This window comes from Cyrtonyx montezumae, unplaced genomic scaffold (genome assembly GCF_038088225.1).
Source record: "Cyrtonyx montezumae isolate F1298 unplaced genomic scaffold, pur_monq_1.0 scaffold_3, whole genome shotgun sequence".
Classification (NCBI taxonomy): Eukaryota; Metazoa; Chordata; class Aves; order Galliformes; family Odontophoridae; genus Cyrtonyx; species Cyrtonyx montezumae.
The window spans coordinates 125,854,600-125,860,599 of NW_027072034.1; positions in this window are offsets into that span (position 1 = coordinate 125,854,600).

Consider the following 6,000-nt stretch of genomic DNA (forward strand, 5'->3'; position numbering starts at 1 on the left):
GAGCTACAGAAGGACCCTGCACTGGAGTTCAAGCATTCTATTTAAATTAATAAAGAAGGAATCTGCTGTCTACCTTGTTAGGCTAAATGCTTTGTCAGTCTAGGCATATGGGCTGGTGGGAAGCTTTCCCCAAGTATCACCTTATCCTAAGTTAAAGAGAGTGGTCGTTGAAAGCATAGATTTACAGGAAGAAATAGCCAAGTATAAAAATTCTGCAAGAATCAGTGTGCAGTAAGGTGACCTTTTCCACCCAAAATCTCCTCAGTCGTTCCTGTCTCTGCAAAGTAGTAGTAGTTCTGTTTCTGAACAGCATGGCAACTCTGCCCATGGCAACAAGTTAGAAATGGATGGTCTTAAAGACCCAACCCAAACCATTCTGTGATTCTGTGTAGTGCTGAATGGATATGTGCTAATAGTTTGACAAATTCTGAATATTTTACTTTATTCTAGGGCAAAATAATCTTTTTTAGGCATCTGTACTCCATGACATTAGAATCATGAGCATTATCTGCCAAAGGTATCAGCATAGTTTTAGTTAACAAAGAAGTAAATATTTCTCCTAAGTGTAGGGAAATAGTATTTATATAACCTGAGGCCATTACACACATATTTTGTTTGTTCTAGAAAGCAAGGCGTATGCTGTTTGTTCCTTTGCTGTTGAGGATTTGGTCCACTTGCACAAGATATCTGAAGGTGAACAGACTAATTAATTTGTAGTAAAAGCTTAACTTTAAAAATTGTCTTTTTAGTGTTATTTATTTTTCATGAATACATTTGTTCTGCTAGTGACTTTCTTTGAAACATTAAATGTGCTTCTATTTAATTTAAAGAATTTTTGGAAGAAGAGTAGTTGGAGTACTAAAAGAAGGATGTGATAGGATTGGATATGGATAGTTCTTACTTTTGTGCATTTAAATTAGGCTTTACAGTTATTTTCTTTTCATGTTTCTTACTGGTCTCTGATTCTCCATAAAGAGAAAAGGAAAAACAGCTGTCAGTTTGGTAATGTTTTAGGGAGGTGCTGTTGTTCTAAAAGGCTGTAGGGACTCTAAGACTTCCTGCAGGTTCTCACATTTTGGCATACTGTCCTAATCACTTCAAGTGAAATCCATTTAGCATGGATTTCAGACATCTTTGGGTTTTATCAAGGTAGTAAACAAAATTCAAAGGGTTCTCAGCAAAACATCTTGCATCTCTTCCTGTCCTCCTGAAACTCAAGCAAAGAATCTGTCTTCTGATTGTGATAATGTGATGACTCTCCAGCTTAAGGCTTATCAATAGAAAAGATATGTTCCTGGATTGCTTGTGTACTAGGAAACAAAACATGTTATGTATTATATGGACACAAAAAGCACATCAATTCACGCAGCAGATGGATATATTTAACGTGTCTTTTGGGCAATTTATGTTAATTACATCAGGACAGACTTTAGATTTCATGAGAAAGTTGACGTACAGAACTATAAAAAGAAACTTTAACTGCTATTTCTGCTTTGGAAGCTTAAACTGGATGAACTGATTAAAAAGTAGAAAATAGTGTGGCTAAAGCATTTAACAATGGAAACTTATACCTCATTCTGCAATGACTGGCTGTCCCAGCCAGAATGGAGTTTAAAGCAGAAATGGTAACAGATTCTTCACTAGCAAAGGTAGCAGCCAGTGCTTAGATATTAAGGTAAGTCCACTGCATAGTAAAAGTAAAAAGAAACCAAATACAATTGGGAAGATCAAGATAGTTTACTGTTGAACACACCATGTTTCTTCCTTTCTTGTCCATAGTTAAGTACCTACAGAGCAGTTCAACCACGTAGTTAGGCCACGGAAAGAATGAAGCTGTTGTACAGAGTGGGATTTCTTTTTCTGCCCACTAGGGGAACAAATTCTTCATTGGGCATGTTGCAGTCCTTACTTTGAAACGGTTCATTAGGCAAGCGTGAAGCTCCACTAGCCCTTAAGCTGTGCTACTGCAGAGCTGTGCTGGAGCTGCCCAGTTATCTGTGCAGAAGGATACTTTTCCCATACCAGGAGACCTGACTTACCGTTTTGTTCTGGCCAGCCCCGAGGGACTGCATGTGCCTTTCACTATGCAGTGTTATTATGCATGCTGCACAAGGCTGTATACTGTGTTCAATTTCGTATTTACTGGTCAGTATACAGTAACACTTGTGTCACGTACTTTTCTTGTTTCAGTGAGAATCTTAAGCTAAAGCATGCATTTATGGTGTTCTTCAGACCAAGGCATATGGCACCATTTTTGTTTTACGCAGTAAATGGAGGATGGTTAGGGCAGAGTCTCTCCTAGAGCCTAGAAGAAATGCAAAGCTTTAATTACACTCACCCTATTTATACCACATGGCCACAACATGTCAATTGCAGCGATATTATGGATTATGTGTCATTAAGTTGTTTTTGTTCAGATTTTCATGTGATTTAGGGCATGCTCTGTCATGAATCTTTGGAAATCGTCTTTTTATGTTGTTTCTTTTGTTTGGCACACTGCCACCTAGCTGCAGTCTTCCCTTAACAGTTCTGAAGTTAGGCTAGAAGCAAGATGAAACATTTGACAAGCGAAGTTTACTCAGATTCACCTGAAATATTCCTCTTTAGAGAAATTGCTGATGGGAAGAAGGGACAAAAATAGAAAAACAGTATTATTATTACAATTTGTACTGTGACGGTTGACTCAGGATAATTTTGAAGCAAGCTGTGATGTGCTGACATTATTTTCACTCTGAAAAAAAAAAAGATAGCAAAGCACACACAGAAAGTGGAAAAGTCATGTTTTTCCAGGTACGTTTTAATAGGCAGTGATTTGGGAAAATAAATGAGGAAGAAATGTAGATACCTAGGAGGTAGATTTACTAAATATTTGTTTGGGGAGAACGAAAGCTGATTATTACAGTAATGCTCTGTATAGGAAATAAAATCCATGTGTTAGAGTGAAGATGTGGAAATAAGCTATATAAAGAAAAGCTATTACTTTAAGTTGAGGTGGATGTGACATCATTTAGGGAATTAAAGCCAGGCTGCAAAAGCATTAAGTGGCTATTTCACCAAAATTGGAAAGATGTGCTTTAAATAACACTTGCACTGATGCTTTTCAACTCTAGCAGTAATTGGTCTGCTACTGTACCTTTATATATCTGTATCCCATGTAAGGCTGCAAGAAGAGAACATGCATGCTGTGTGTAAATGTACATGAATGGTACGATAATACAGGAGGAGTAATGTCTCTTTTTTGTACACCTAATATTTGAAAACCTCAGCTCACTTTTTGGCTCATCATTTATTTATTTTTTTAAGCTGTATCTAACTGTCCATTAAAAGTTTGTCTTACTATAGCCCTAGAGAATCATCATCAGACACAATACAGTTTTTTAAGAATCGTGAGGCATGAGGAGTATGGCACCAAGGCAAGACAAATTGCCTGAGTCCTTCCTTTAGCCAGATTTATGTGGTGTTCTGAACCACGCTTTCCAATAGTCGGTAAGTCATTCCATCAGGTCTGTGAGTGAGATGATCTGTCATGCTTTTCTCTGTTTTCACACGTGTAGGAAAGCGTATGATAGATTTGAACCCACAATAACAAGTGGTATCAAATCTTGCTCAAAAAAAGACTGAACAAATCTGAAAAAACATGACATTGGAAAGATACGTTTTGATGGATGAATTGCTGAGCCTGTTCTCTCCATTGCACAGTTTCTGGACTCTATCGCTGCACCAGAGTAATCAGTAGCCAGTCATTCAGTTTAACAGCAAATATTGAAGCCAAACACTAAATCATTTGCATTATAGCACAAGAGTGAGTCCAGAAATTGCTATATCAGTGGTGTTTGTCAGTGGGACTTGGAGGAAGCTCTGCAGAGTGTTGCTCGCGTAATGCAACAAAAGTTCCATATTTCAATGGAAAGTCAATACATCCACATCTGTGAGGAAGTTAACTCCAGTTCTTAAAGAATTGCAGAGTTTTTTCCCTAACATTTTTAAAACATAAAACCCTTGAATATGTGGGTGTGTGGAGATGTATGATGTATTTCTGTGTCCTGTACGTGCTGTGGAGATCTGCATTCTTCTTTGGGTAAAGATGAGAGTTGATACATACCATGTGCATGCATAGAGTCATTTCTTAATTTAGCAACTCATACAGAAATTCTGTCCAATTCTTTTCATCCTTCCTTCTTTCACAGCGTCTGTGTGGCAAACACCCTGGGGTTCCTGTGGTTTTTGAAGTGTATTTGCATGATACTGCATAAAGAGAGGATACATTGTTTTGCAGTCGTTTGAAGGAGGTCACAATAATGGATTTTTTTCTTCTTTTTTTTCCTTTTTTTTGTTTTTTCCTTCTCCCCTCCCCCCCTCGTCCCCTTTTCTGTGGTAGTCGTAATAGTTTTAGTCATTTGGGGATCTGCTGTTGTACAAAAGAAAGAAAGGTATCTAAGAAGCACTTAATTGTGACCAATTAACAAGAGACTTTAGATGTGGTCTAACACCTTGTGTTCCTGTAAATTCCTCTCTAGAAGGAGGAGTTATACATTTCTTATTTTTGTCTGAGTACTTGGCTCCTGAGCTGTAAGCACAGAAAAAGATTTCTTTGCAGAAAGGGAGGCCAAGTATTTTTTGGTCACAAATGAGACCAGAATATTTCAGACATGCTATATCACTGTGATAGCAGAGCTTTTCCCATTCTTGCCCTGGTCTTTGGAACAATAAAACAGGAAATACTCTACAGGACTTCAATTCTTAAGAAGATTTTGAAAACTGTTGGCATCTTGTCCAATGTGAAAGTAAGCAACAAAGCTTTTTAGTATGTAGTTAATCAGAGCGGATGTTGAAGAGTCCATCTTTGTGTGGCCCCTATGCTTCGTCTTCACTTTGATAAGTTTATCACCATTATGACAAACTGGCAGGATACATTACGCACCTCTTGACTCTTTTATGTTTTATGTCCCGTTCACAGTAACACAGAATGACACAAAGAGAGGGAAAGGTTAAAACATAGGTCTGTTCTCCTAACAGATATGCAAAGACTCCACCAGAGCTTGCCAGTGCAGGAAATATGGAGTGCTTACATAGATGGGCAAGAAGCATTGTTTCTTCTTTATGGCTGACACCTATGCAATGCCCCTGCTGCAGCTGGAGGAAGGGGACTGGCCCTGAACTGCAGCAATGCAGTCAGCAAGAAGGAAAACTGGAGTTGTGTGCCCGCAGCTGAAGACTGAAGGAGCCTTGTGGAGAGAAACATAGAGCAAAGGGAAGAGGAGTGATTGAAGCACAGGTATTTATAGTGAGAAAAGAGTGGATGAGTTGGAGGAGCCCTTGCATTTGAAAGAAGAGCACTGGGACATTCAGAGCTAAGAGGAGATTCGGAGCAGGGGAATCATGGGGAGGTCTTTACAGAGAAGAGCAGGGAAGGTGGCTCACAAAGGACTTGTGAGGGAAGGAGGTGAAAAGGCTTGGAACCTGCAGTTGTTGCACAACTATTAATTTTCTGGCCTTTCTTCTACAAACCGTGCCCCTGATAGTGTTAATAGTCTGTTAATTGCCATATGCTTCCATTAAATGTTTTTGAAAGATGGAGATATATTTCTGGATCGAATGTTAGAATCAGAGCCTTATGTAACATCAATATGTTTTTAACATGCCTTAGGTTGCTTCTCTTCCGCTCCTTGGCAAGGCTGATGAGCTAACTGTAGGGTAGGCATGGCTGCTTTGAATTGTGTTTCCCTTTGAGGCAATTAGTTTACTTGAACTATCTTTCTATTTATAAACCCTGCTTAATGGAGTGTCAGCATGGACCCGTGACATGCAACATCTCTACAAAAGCATAGAACGGGCTATTATATCACTGAACTTCCTCTGTCACTTTTGAAACCAAAGAGATTCCTGTGTGGCACTTGTTGGCTCTGGATTCAAACTGAGAGAACTCCATCACTGTCTGCTGATCACGCAGGGAACCTTAGAGCCTTTTACAAGGCTAGCAAGGTTTTCAGTGCTGGATAT